Here is a 14236-nt window from a genome sequence, read left to right as displayed (position 1 = left end):
TAGAGACACTCTCCCCTCTGGGTGTCTCAGTAGAGACACTCTCCCCTCTGGGTGTCTCAGTAGAGACACTCTCCCCTCTGTGTGTCTTAGTGAGACACTCTCCCCTCTGGGTGTCTCAGTAGAGACACTCTCCCCTCTGGGTGTCTCAGTAGAGACACTCTCCCCTCTGGATGTCTCAGTAGAGACACTCTCCCCTCTGGGTGTCTCAGTAGAGTCACTCTCCCCTTTGGGTGTCTGCAGCATGCTAACCACCGTGCCACCGCTCCACCCCGGTGTGTAGTTCTGAACAGTAATACAATCCAGCAGCCTTTCACACAACAGGCCACCCCGAGGCCCTTTAAATTATACAGCGAGCTGCCAAGCCAATCGCTTAAAGGAGCCTCCACTTTATTGCGGGGATTCCAAGAGCGACAATAGAAATGCGAGCACACAATGGACATGACTTCACCCATTTTGCTGATCATTGCCGTTGGTCCACTGGCCCAGATTGTATCTCTCTAGGCATGACAAAAGCGTGTGCGTGTTTGTGTGTGAACAGTGGGGAGCGGTAGTGTAGCAGTTTCTCGCACTGCGCTATGAACTCGGCCCCCCAAGTTTGTTTCCTGCTCATGCCCAACACCAGTGACGAATAATCTGAACTGGTCCCGTGCCTCCCCTAGGCCGACTCAGCCTTAAATGAGTACCTGGTGCGGTTTGTAAACATCGCCACTGGGTAGACAAAGACGGTAGGGTGTGGTGCCGGCCACCCACCCCCTCGTGTGCCGTGCCGGCCTTAATAGGTGCTCACTAACAGCACTTGCCCCAACAGTCTGTTAAGGCTATACGGGGGATATTTGTCTTTGTGTGCGTGCGCTTGTGTGTGTGTGTGTCAGTGCGTTTGCGTGCATGTGTCAGTGCGTGTGTGTGCATTTGTCAGTGCGTGTGTGCGTAGGTGCGTGTGTGTGCATTTGTCAGTGCGTGTGTGCGCTTGTGCGTGTGTGTGTCAGTGCGTTTGCGTGCATGCGTCAGTGCGTGTGTGTCAGTATGTGCGTCTGTGTGCATGTGTGCATGTGTGCAAGTGCGTGTGTGTGCTGTCTGTCAGTGTGTTGTGCGTGCGTCTGTGTGCGTGTGCCAGTGCACGTGTGCGTGTATGCGTGTGCGAACAGACGGGTGCCACCTGTGCTTAAAGAGCTCCTGAGTGAGAAGTTTTGAGGCGGGATGGCGGTGGCGACGGCGCACTGCTTAGCCGCGTGATTCCGACAGCGAGGACGGGGAGATGTTCTCCCTAGAAGGGAGAGGCGAAAGGAGGTGGATTATTTTTTTTCCAGAGTCATAGTTTGTTCTGGAGAACGATGCGGGGGCGGTGGTGTGGGGCGGTGGGGGCGATCGATGATCGAGTTATCTTGCCCAGTGCTCTCAGAAATCTCGGTGGCCGTGCCAACGGTGCGCTGTGACCCACGCCGGTAAACAGCGTCACCCGGTCGCTCGTTTAATGTTGGTTTTTTCACCCCCCCCCCCCACCCACCCCCCTCTCTCGTCCCGCGTCCTTGTAAAATCAAACTCCCGGGTCCGGTTTTATCGCTCTCTTTGATGATAATGCCCTCGTGGCCCGCGCCGGCCGTATGGAGCTGAACCAGCAAACCCTGAACTGCTGTCGCGGTCGTTAGTTCGTTCGCAACGCGGCAGCAAAACGTCGTTATCGTGGGGAAATTATTTTTTTGCCAGTACTCAAAGCATGAAAAATAGGAATAGGTTTTTCCCCTGTCTGGCTAATGAAACAGGAGGTGTTCAGATGTTCAAACACCAAATAGAAACCTTTTGCAAGGAAACAAGTCTGCATTAACCACCCACGGTACAAGTGGTGAACTTGCAAACAAACGTGCTCTAATAATATATGCATCTACGCGTCATTATCGTCACCATCAGCATCGGCATTCATTATCGGCATCAGTCACGGTCTAGCCACCGCTGGATGAATGTCATCTCGAGCCGTCGCCCATCTACCACGGTCTCACGATGCAACCAATCCAGCTCGCGGCCTGCACCAACAGCCGATTTCATCGCTCTAACTCCGCTGGGGTTTGGGGGAGGGCTGGCATCGCTCTCGAACGCGTTGGTTCCCTTGGCTGCCCCTCCGCCGTTAACCTCGGCCACCATCGTCCCTTTCTAGCGAAGTGTTCCGCCCATTTGAGGCCCAGGGAGGCCCAGGACCAGTTCAGACCAACATCACTGGTGATGGCCATGAGTGGGAATTAATCTCGGGTCGCCGGCTTCGAAGTGCAGCCTGGTAACCGCGACACTACAGCCCCGACGCAGCCTTTAACACCTCGTAAGCATGGCGGTTGCTCGTTAAAGCACAACACAGGATCAAACATGCTTAGCTTCCAAAGTGGGATATGAACGTGTGCCCGGCGGTGGCGAGTTGTCCGCTTGCTGTCGACGCTCACGAATCGAATCCAGCAGCCACCCTAGTTGACACTGCGACGGTGTGCTAACTGTAAAAATTCCACGACAATATACCCACCGGATTGAAGATTATGGTAAATACTCTTTGGTTCTTTCGGTAAAGTCACGTAGGTAATAAAAAATTAAATGAAGTTAATCAAATCACGACGTTTCGGAAGCAACACAAGCTTCCGTCATCAGGTGGGATAGTCACAGCAAGAAGTAATTTGCTGTGACTATCCCACCTGATCACAGACGCTTGTGTTGCTTCCGAAACGTCGTGATTTGATTAGCTTTATTTTATTTATTTTACCCACGTGACTTTACCGAAAGAACCAAAGAGTATGAATCATTGCAGTCACGAAAACTTCAAATCTAGAATTATGGTAAATGTCGCGTGACGGTTTTTCAGAAGTGGTCCTGTGGCATTGCTTCCACTGGCCATTCTCGAACACAAGACTACGCGACGATTACTATTTTCCAGGAGTATAATGGGGATGAGTCACTAATAGCGTTTATCAAGCAAGCCTGGCTTTTACATTATGAGACCTCCTTTGCCAGTAACAAGATATAGTAATAGGTTTTACCCTTTTAACTGGCACAAAAACTGACACCTTTATTCAAGGCATCATGTTTGCAATAACCACAACACAAGCAGTCAAAATGCAAACAAAAGAGACAACTCTGATAATAATATGCACTGTCCTTGAATTTGATTGGTCCACACCCGAGACAGCTTTTCTTAGAGCCTAGTCTCCACTGGTGTTGGACCAGAAGACGCCAAAAGGTGTACGCCTTGAATAAAGGTGTCAGTTTTTGTGCCAGTTAAAAGGGTAAAACCTATTACTATAAGCCTGGCTTTGCTGATGAGACACTGAGCATTTGAAACGGTCCAGTGTATTGCTTGCGTTGAAGCAGTGCTGCTGAAGTTATGCACTCCCAGACGGCCGTGTGGTCGATAGGGAGTGTGTTTTTACGCGGGAGATACAGATACATGAAGGGTAATCGTGTGAATGATGTTCAAAGTGCGGATTTAAGGTCAGTCGAAGGTTCAGTGTCGTCATAGTTTTCTTCAAGGGACTGTTTCGTAGCTCAGGGTGGTGCACCGCTTGCTGTAAGATTCTCCGAAGTGAGATGTCTTCGTCTCACGACGTGACGCCCGTAGGTAGGCACGCTCGCGAGAAATTAGTGCGATAAATATTTACGGGAACTGTATGAAAAATGAGAATACGTTTTACCCTTTCTGGCAATGAAACCACACGTACATGCAAACAGACACGCTCCGATAATATGTGTATTGTCTTCGAAACTGACTTTCCTACACCAGAGATGGCCTTCTTTTATCACCGCCGGTGTGAGACCAGAGAATGGCTGAAAGGCGAACAGTACAAAGACAATTGAGAGAAATGTAAATAAAAGTGGAGAAAAAAAAATTACTTTATATTTTGAAAGAGGAACTGAAAGTTGAAAGTCTTTTGCACGGGAGCCCACGGAGCGAGCCGGTCGTCGTGACACGCTCGCAACGCGTTGCGTGACACGCTCGCAACGCGTCATGTAAATAAAAAGGGGAAATAAAAAACGCTTTACGTTTTGAAAGAGGAACTGAAACTCGCACTCGGCGTCTTTTGCACGGGAGCCCACGGACGCAACGCACGCAACGCGTCGTGGCATGCACGCAACGCGTCGTTACAGGCACTCAAGGCGTCGTTACACGCACGCAAGGCGTAGTTACAGGCACTCAACGCGTCGTTACACACACTGAAGGCGTCGTTACACGCACGTAACGCGTAGTTACACGCACGTAACGCGTAGTTACAGGCACGCAAGGCGTCGTTATACACACGCAACGCGTAGTTACACACACTCAACGCGTAGTTACACACACTCAACGCGTCGTTACACACACACAACGCGTCGTTACAGGCACGCAAGGCGTCGTTACACACACGCAACGCGTAGTTACAGGCACGCAAGGCGTAGTTACAGGCACGCAAGGCATCGTTACACACACTGAAGGCGTCGTTACACACACTGAAGGCGTCGTTACACACACACAACGCGTCGTTACAGGCACTGAAGGCGTCGTTACAGGCACACAAGGCGTCGTTACAGGCACGCATCGCGTCGTTATACACACGCAACTCGTCGTTACAGCCACTCAAAGCGTCGTTACACACACACACAAGGCGTCGTTACAGGCACTCAAAGCGTCGATGCTTTTGTCGTGACACGCACGCAGAAATGTTCTTGAGGCCGAAGGGACTTGAAGATCAAAACCCCAATTGGACTTCCCAGACAGCCTTCGCCAGAGAGTTCCACGTGTGAGACAAGTGTCAAGGAGGGGCTCGGATTACCCACCGCGGTCGCCCGCTCCTCTTATGAACAGAACCCTGAACTGAGGCATCATTCCCGTGATTGAACCATTTCATTCAAAATCTAACACGTGGCTCAACGGTTGGACCGGCGGCAACGGAATCCCGGGTCCTCCGGGGTTGACCCGTGCCCATCGTCACCATAATCATCCCTTAGGAGAACAATCCACGCGACCACCATGGGGAGAGAGAGAGAGAGAGATTGAACACACGAATTCCAAATATGAAACGGGCATTGCCAGGTGTGGGAACGAACGCCCGACCTCATGCACAGCAGGCGAGGGGAGATAACAGCGCCACAATAACTCTCGTAAAGTTGGTCCAATTCGATGGAAACTTGTGTATGAAGTTGCGTTGCTCTAAGGGATATACCCGAGCGGAAAACGAGACGCCGAATTGATGAACGCCTTGCTGATTGGTCTCGTCAAGGAGCATAAACCATCACACGAACTCCGGTCATCCTCGCAGCAGCGGCGGCGGCTTTTTGTCGAGCCATTGAACAAAGGGCGGTGGCTGCATCGCGCGGCGTTTTCAGACGCGTTTCTGCCGTCGTCTGTAAAAAACGCTCTTCCTTCCGATATTGCTGGCAAGGAAAAGACGGCGCGGAAAGCCTTCCAAGTTAGTAAGCGATAAATTATCTCGGAAACAACTAGCAGGGAGTTGGTGGAAAACCTCCTCAAGGCATAACAAAAGCCTTGGTTGCAACATGTCGCTAAAGATAAAAACATTTTTGCACTCTCAATCTAGATTTTTTTTGTTTGTCACCGAACTGCGGAGCAGTGAGCGACGAGCATGGCGAGCGATGTCACCAGGACATTGCGACAATGGGGAAACGCTCTCAGGGCTAATGGAGCCCCATCAGTGCTTGCAGACTATGGCTGGACAGTGACAAGAGATGTTCCATTTAATGAATACAAGAGACAAGCCAAGAAGCGCCAAGTAGACACTGAATAAGGAATAAACTGTGTACTTATATATGCATAATAGTTTTTTCATTTTGTTTCATAATACCTTTTATTAATATGACCATTTTTGCTGTTATGAACAGGACAGGTCACATGAAAAGACCTAGGTTTACAATTTGAGTACAACTCTACTATCTACACAATATACATAGACGCACAATGTAAAAACTTTAATATCTTGGGACCAGTAGCCAATCGGTTGTTTTAATTGTCATATTTGAATTCAGCACATCGAAATCCATAATAAACAGCACATTTCATCTCTGAAGCTGACGACGTCTAAAAAATTGTAGACCAGTGTTATGCAGAAGCCACTGGAGCTATGCACTTTTAAATCAAATTTGTGATTACTTGTCCGATTAGCACGGTTGGCTACGTACGGTGTGAAAGAAGTCCAACACACAAAGGACTTCACACACCTTCACAACACAAACCAGCGCGAAGAGGACAATTAGCAAACACTCAAACCGTGTTTTTTTTTCCCTGACAGCCACCGAAATCGATGATCTCGCCCTACTGCAATCGAGAGGCTTCCGTGAAATGAGTGCACGTTTGGCAACGCGTTACGGAATATGCTTGTGCACAAGACTCTTCTTCCTCGTCCCTTGTTAATGGGGGGGTTTTTTTGTTGTTGTCATACTGCGTGGGAGGAAGCCGGAGGGATTGCCTGGAGAGACAACCCACACACGCTTGTAAGAGGCGAGAAGAAGAAGAATGGTGAGGATAATCTGTGCGTAATTGCGCTCCGCGTTTGAGACAAATTTCCGAGCGCGTTATTGAATGACAACAAATTACAGTGTAGTGATGTGCGCAGAGGCGTACAGTGCGCAAACAGAGCAAAACGGAGCCCTCCCAACGATAAAATAAGAGACGTTCTACAGAATCCGGCGTGGAAATCAACCCCGAGTCGCAAGCTGCGTTGTCGCAGCGTGGGAGGGGGCCACTGGGTGGCACAGAGGTGTGTGACTCAGAGGTCTGAGGTAGAAGACTGACGTCTGAGGTCGGAGACTCTGAGGTCGGAGACTCTTGAGGTCGAAGACTCAGGGGTCTGAGACTCTGAGGTCGAAGACTCAGAGGTCAGAGACTCCGAGCTCGGAGACTCTGAGGTCGGAGACTCCGAGCTCGGAGACTCAGAGGTCGGAGACTCCGAGGTCGGAGACTCAGAGGTCGGAGACTCAGAGGTCGGAGACTCAGAGGTCTGAGGTAGAAGACTGACGTCTGAGGTCTGAGACTCAGAGGTCTGAGACTCTGAGGTCGGAGACTCCGAGGTCGGAGACTCCGAGGTCGGAGACTCAGAGGTCGGAGACTCAGAGGTCGGAGACTCAGAGGTCGGAGACTCAGAGGTCGGAGACTCCAAGGTCGGAGACTCCAAGGTCGGAGACTCAGAGGTCGGAGACTCAGAGGTCGGAGACTCAGAGGTCGGAGACTCCGAGGTCGGAGACTCCGAGGTCGGTGACTCAGAGGTCTGAGGTAGAAGACTGACGTCTGAGGTCGGAGACTCCGAGGTCGGAGACTCAGAGGTCGGAGACTCCGAGGTCGGAGACTCAGAGGTCGGAGACTCAGAGGTCGGAGACTCCGAGGTCGGAGACTCCGAGGTCGGAGACTCCGAGGTCGGAGACTCCGAGGTCGGAGACTCAGAGGCCGGAGACTCAGAGGCCGGAGACTCAGAGGCTGGAGACTCAGAGGTCGGAGACTCCGAGGTCGGAGACTCCGAGGTCGGAGACTCAGAGGTCGGAGACTCAGAGGTCGGAGACTCCGAGGTCGGAGACTCCGAGGTCGGAGACTCAGAGGCCGGAGACTCAGAGGCCGGAGACTCAGAGGCCGGAGACTCAGAGGTCGGAGACTCCGAGGTCGGAGACTCCGAGGTCGGAGACTCCGAGGTCGGAGACTCAGAGGCCGGAGACTCCGAGGCCGGAGACTCAGAGGCCGGAGACTCAGAGGTCAGAGACTCCGAGGTCGGAGACTCCGAGGTCGGAGACTCCGAGGTCGGAGACTCCGAGGTCGGAGACTCCGAGGTCGGAGACTTAGAGGCCGGAGACTCCGAGGCCGGAGACTCAGAGGCCGGAGACTCAGAGGCCGGAGACTCCGAGCCGGCACCACTGAGATTTTGAGTTTGAATGCAGATCACAGCCGCCGTACGTGATTTAAATCCAGGTTCGAAAGTGTAGTGTGAGGTGATAACCGGTGCCTGCAAAGACACAAAGAAATATCGCATAAAATTTGGTTCTGCACGTCATTTGGCTAAATTTGCTCGCTTCCCCCATCTTGCCCTGTGCGTTCTCAATCCCAGCTGCTGTTTCTCTGCCTCTGTTCCCCCCTCTCCTCCTCCGTGTTCCCCAATCACCATTCCGTCCTTTGTCGCATCTGGCCCCCTTATACCGGAACAAACTGCCCCTACGTGTTAACCAATCAGCCTCACCATTTATTCACCGCTCTTCCCCTCTGACACACGCTCACTGATTTCCCCTCGCTTAACCAAACTCCCCCCCCCCCCCCCCCCCGTCCTCCCTTCCCCATCATTAACACCACCGTTCCACTTTCCCAAATTCCCCTTCCTATTCATCACACTCGCTCGTCATTAACCACTTCACTTTCATCAGCTTTTACTTCACCCATTGTCGTCGTATCCGTCACGTACCACCCATCCGTCACGTACCACCCATCCGTCTCATGAATCTCAGCCCGTCGCACTCCTATTCCGCCGCGCGAGCGACTAATTCCTTGTTCAGCGCCTTGGTCAAAGGCGCTGCATAAATTAGAATGAGACGAGATAAGAAGACAGGATGCATTTCAGCGCTGAGAACGAAAGACGTTGAATTTTGACGGTGGTCGTGCGTGCGACCCGATGTCTCTCTCCTGCGGTGGCGGAGCGTGCGGCGAAGTGCTGCCCTCTGCTGCGTGTGTGTGTCGGAGGTCGCAGAGGCTCGGCAGTCCCTCGGGTTGGCAGTGTTGACCATCATCGTCGCACGATTTTTGCGGTCAACGTTTCACCTCTCGTGGGAACGACGCCCTGTGGTTTCGACTTAACGTTCACATTCTGATTGGCGGTAACGCCGTGTTTACGTCATGTACGCGGGGCGCCAATTTCGGCCAACCCGAGCACTCGTTAGTGGGGCTGAGCCATGCCCTACGACCAATCAGCGATGCCGATTCACGAGACTTTCGATCTCCGCTGGCTTTGTTTGCATTACTACCGTGTCTGTTTTGGCAGTGGAAACAGCTTTCTTGCAGACTCGGTGACATTTTTTTGAACGTATTTTTCACACGTGAATTCGATTGAAGTAATATCCACGAGACAGCAGTTTTCGTGCAATGGATTAAAAACGTTAACCAAGGGACTGCTGCAGCTCTACAATGTCTACTTCCACGGGCCGTTCTGCAAGAAATCCCAATTATGAACCTCCCCCCGCCCCCTCATCCCCCTCAACCCCCTCAACTCCTTCTTCCCCGCAAGCTACGCGGAGTCTTTCCATTTCGTCTGGAACTCTGTTTAAAAATTGCTTGGAATTTTTTCGTGATGGCCCCGAGTGGGGGTGGGGGGGAGGGGCTGCCGGGGGAAGGAGGAGGGGGGGGGCACGATACGTTTGCACACGGCCCTGTTGCTGTTGTACTGCCACCTCTTTAAATAGTAATACCTCAATTAAATTATCCCGTTAATATTTAATAACCGCACAGTGGCCTATGGCCTATAATTGCACGTCACCCAAAGAATGCATTGAAGCCGTGGACAGTTGTGGTGAAGATAAATCGAGCGTTTTCCTGTCTCTAAGTGATATTATCTCACTCTCGCTATTGACTGTGTATCGGTACGTCATTATGTTACCGTACGTAATTGTTTGTGTGATGTGTTGTGTTGTCATGTGATATTGTTATTTCGGGAATGTTTTATGCGCGTTGGACCCTTGTCGCTGTCCGGTGTGTTTAGTTAATTAACGCGATAAATATATCAGCTGCGCGGTCGTGGTATTTGAAGTTTATTTTTGTGTGTTGGCTATCCCATACGCTCGTCCCGTATGTTTGCCGCAAAAAAAAAGTAAATATACAGTCATACCTCGGTATACGACCGCTTTGGAATACGTCGAATTTGGTATACGTCGTGTTTTGACGAGAAAAAAATGTCTTGGGGTACGACGTCTTGCTTGGGGTACGACGTCTTGCTTGGGGTACGACGTCTTGCTAGAACTTGTATGGGTTGGGTCGAGTCACCGCGTGCCCGCGTGTACCCCGTTCACAACTGAAACAAAGCGCCGCTCCTCGGTCTGCCTGTAGATCTCGTTCAGTGTGCGACCCTTGCTATAACTCTCCGTGAATTTTCACGCGTGTTTTTTTGTCATTTTAATGTATGCCTTTTAGTAATTAGTAGTGTCTACATTATATTCTACAACCACATTAATGTATAATATGCCATATAAAATATAATTTCTTATACTCTGGAACGGATTATTTCCTTTCCCTTTATTTCTTGTTGGAAAAATTCGTTTGGTTTATTCGTCATTTTCGGTATAAGTCCTCCCCCTTCTGGAACGAATTAACGACGTATACCGAGGTACCACTGTATATGAACGGGCCTCATCGTATTCGTCTCCCGTCGTGGCAATGTGGAATTCCCGTGAAAACTTGAACCCGGGAGCACCAACGGAGGTGGTACCTCCGCCGCCCCCTCCCGTCACCCGCACTCGCTCGCCGTTATTTTGTCGTGTGCTCGTTGCCGACAAATCTTCTCTGCGGTTATCCTGTCCTCCCTCGTACCCTCCCCCCCCCCCAAACCTCCTTGCCGCCGACGCCCCTACCCCGGGATGTTGTGGCCTCTCACCAAGGCGTTTATGCGCCATCGAGACGACGGACCGCCAATGGCTGTGCGACGGCACACAGAACGTGGGGTCGCTGTTTTAAAGGTCCATAACGCAGGTTTTGTTTTAGGTTAGATTGTGTAAATATAAATGTGTCGTTAAACCCGCCACCACCCAATACAGCCAATTAGGGTTTGTCACGTAAACAGAACACAATACAGGTTTTTTTGGGTTAGATCGTGTCAATATAAATGGTCGTTAAACCCGTCACTACCCGACACAGCCAATTAATAAGGTTTGTCACGTAAACAGAACGTGCACACACACAAACACACATGAAAATAACAGATCCATTTGAAAAGCAATACAAAAAAACATGATTTGGTCAATTCTAAACCCGGCCGTTCAATGGAGGCTTTACCCCCTCTTCAAGAGTACCAAGTGCCGGTGCGCCAGGCAACAGTTGCCGTGGCGACGCTTACGATGCTACTGCTGTGCCTGAGCAGTCCCTGGCTTTTTACAGCTCTCCCGCTCTCCCTCCCGCTCTCTCTTCTCGCTCGCTGTCCCGGTCCCTCCCTCCCTTGCCCTCGCTCGCTCTCCCTCCCCTTTTCTCTGTTGTCCACTCTCCCACGTGCTCCCGATTGGCCCAAGATCAACGCTTGCTCGCTCCATCCGCTTGGTCGCTCCTCCCCACCGCCCTCGTGTGTCTGTCGAGAAGAAGGGCAGTGCCACTTTGCCCGTCCTCAAGCGACGTTGCAGTCGCCCTCGTCGGTGCTCTCATCATCGCCGTGATTTTCACCGCTCTCTTCGTCCTCGACTTCGGTGTAATTTGGGGTATTGTTGTCGATGCTGCTCAAATCATCGCCATCGCTGTTACTTGTATTATTGTCTCTGTGGGACCATTTTAATTAATGCTTTGATATTTGTGCGTTGTGCTGTTCCCCTTTTGGCGTTGTTCTCTGGTCCACCACCAGTGGTAAGACAAGGCCATAGAAGGAGTCTCTGGTGTCGGCCAATCAAGTTTCAATGACAGTGCATACATTTCATTCTTGGTTCTTTCTGAAAAGTTCTGTAGAAGGGAAACAACAAAATAATAAAAATATAAAACACACATTATCAAAGCGTGTTTGTTTGCGTGTTTTACCACAAGCATGTGTGGTTAATGCCGACTTTATGCCTCCCCAATAGGTATCTATTTGGTGTTTAAACACCGTCTTATTGCCGGAGAAGGGTAAAGCCTATTACTGGCAGGAAACGTAGTGGACTGGAAGCCCAACCGGGATTAATTCACAGGAGGCAGGGGATTAATTGTGTATGTCTGTGGATGTCTGTCCACGTGGGAGGGGTAGGGCTGGGTGGAGAGGGGAGGGTAGGGAGGGGCTGGGTGGGGAGGCGCTGGGTGGGGAGGGGAGGGTGGGGAGGGGCTGGGTGGGGAGGGTGGGGAGGGTGGGGCTGGGTGGGGGGTGGGAGCGGTGGTGTGGGGCTGGGTGGGGAGGGGCTGGTCACCCCGTGGTGCCTTTATATGGACTGGAAGCCCAACCGGGATTCTCACAGGAGGCAGGGGATTAATTGTGGATGTCTGTGGATGTCTGTCCACGTGTATCCGGACACCCGGATATATAAAAACATCGCCACCTAGCGCCCATTTATACTGGTACTGGTAGGAAACGTAGTGGACTGGAAGCCCAACCGGGATTAATTCTCACACGAGACAGGGGATTAATTGTGTATGTCTGTTGATGTCTGTCCACGTGTATTCGGACACTCGGATATAAAAAAAAATGGGAGGGGTGGGGCTGGGTGGAGAGGGGAGGGTGGGGAGGGGCTGGGTGGGGAGGGGAGGGCTGGGTGGGGAGGGGAGGGTGGGGAGGGGCTGGGTGGGGAGGGTGGGGCTGGGTGGGGGGTGGGAGGGGTGGGGCTGGGTGGGGAGGGGCTGGTCACCCCGTGGTGCCCTTATAAAACTCAACGTTTAACCTACTCACGCCGGCTTGTGCCCGCCCTCACAGTCGGGCATATTTGCGGAATACACCACGTGGTGCCGCCGTTGACCCTGGCCACTGACCGAGCAACCCAACGTTCCTACCAGCTCCCTCCGCAGGAATGTGTTCTTATTTCATAATTTATTATTGTCATCACCACCGACGTCACCATCAACAGTGGCATTAAAGTTCCTGTTTGTTATCTCTGCGTGATTGAACTAATTCTTCATGGCGTCATCCTCTCAAATACCATCATCGTCATTAATGTCACTGTCATCACGGTCGTCATGCCAATCGATCTACGTGTCACTTGGTCTGCGTGCCACCCATTCTACGTGCCACCCAATCTACGTGCCACCCAATCTACGTGCCGCCCAGTCTTAGTGCCACCCAATCTACGTGCCACCCAATCTCTGTGCCACCCAATCTACGTGCCACCCAGTCTTAGTGCCACCCAGTCTCCATGCCACCCATTCTACATGCCACCCATTCTGCGTGCCACCCAGTCTCCATGCCACCCATTCTACGTGCCACCTAGTCTTAGTGCCACCTATTCTACGTGCCACCCAATCTACGTGCCACCCAATCTACGTGCCACCCAGTCTTCATGCCACCCAATCTACGTGCCATCCAATATACCTGCCACCCAATCTACGTACCACCCAATCTACGTGCCACCCAATCTACGTGCCACCCAATCTACATGCCACCCATTCTACATGCCACCCAATCTACGTACCACCCATTCTACATGCCACCCAATCTACGTGCCACCCAGTCTCCGTGCCACCCAATCTATGTTCCACCCAATCTATGTGCCATCCAGTCTCCGTGCCACCCATTCTACGTGCCACCCAATCTACGTGCCACCCAATCTACATGCCACCCATTCTACATGCCACCCAATCTACGTGCCACCCAATCTATGTGCCACCCAATCTACGTGCCACCCAGTCTTCGTGCCATCCAGTCTTCGTGCCATCCAATCTACGTGCCACCCAATCTACGTGCCACCCAATCTACGTGCCACCCAATCTACGTGCCACCCAATCTACGTGCCACCCAATCTACGTGCCACCCATTCTACGTGCCACCCAATCTACGTGCCACCCAATCTACGTGCCACCCAATCTACGTGCCACCCAGTCTTCGTGCCATCCAGTCTACGTGCCACCCATTCTTCGTGCCATCCAGTCTTCGTGCCATCCAGTCTACGTGCCATCCAGGCTGTGTGCCACCCAATCTACGTACCACCCATTCTATGTGCCATCCAGTCTCCGTGCCACGCAGGCTATGTGCCACGTGGAGACTCAGAGTGGTGGGAGAGTTCTATTTGTGTGCGCAGTTACCGGTACCGTGATGGCGCAGGTACCCGGCAGATAGCGCTGCGACCCAGAAGCTAGCGCAGGGACTTGTAGCAGAACAGCCTCCACTTCGTCAAGGAGCATCATCCATCATGCAAACTCCGGTCTTCCTAGCAGCAGCTGTTTTTGGTTGACCATTGAACAAAGACAGTGGTCACCGCATCGCGCGCTTTCAAATCCGGTTCTGCGGCCGTCTGGAACGCTCTTCCGATATTAGGAAGCTACTGGAGCTGTGCATTTTTGAATCATCTGAATTAAAAACTAACTAGCCTTTTGCCCATCCAAGAACGTGTGTATTGCAGTAAATATGAAACTTGAAAACGAAAAGCAGACCGCGACGTG

At 51.7% G+C, this 14236-nt stretch overlaps 1 protein-coding gene across 10 annotated transcripts in view; it reads left to right on the top strand.

Moving 5' to 3' along the window:
- LOC116954936 (double-stranded RNA-specific adenosine deaminase-like) overlaps nt 1-14236 on the top strand; it is a 66223-nt gene that overhangs the window by 23743 nt on the left and 28244 nt on the right. The window lies entirely within an intron of this gene.

Source organism: Petromyzon marinus, chromosome 57 (assembly GCF_048934315.1).
Source record: "Petromyzon marinus isolate PM22_M1 ecotype Great Lakes invasive population chromosome 57, UKy_Petmar_22M1.pri1.0, whole genome shotgun sequence".
Taxonomy (NCBI): Eukaryota; Metazoa; Chordata; class Hyperoartia; order Petromyzontiformes; family Petromyzontidae; genus Petromyzon; species Petromyzon marinus.
Note: the sequence above shows the minus strand (reverse complement) of the source record. Positions and strands in the feature narration are given on the sequence as shown.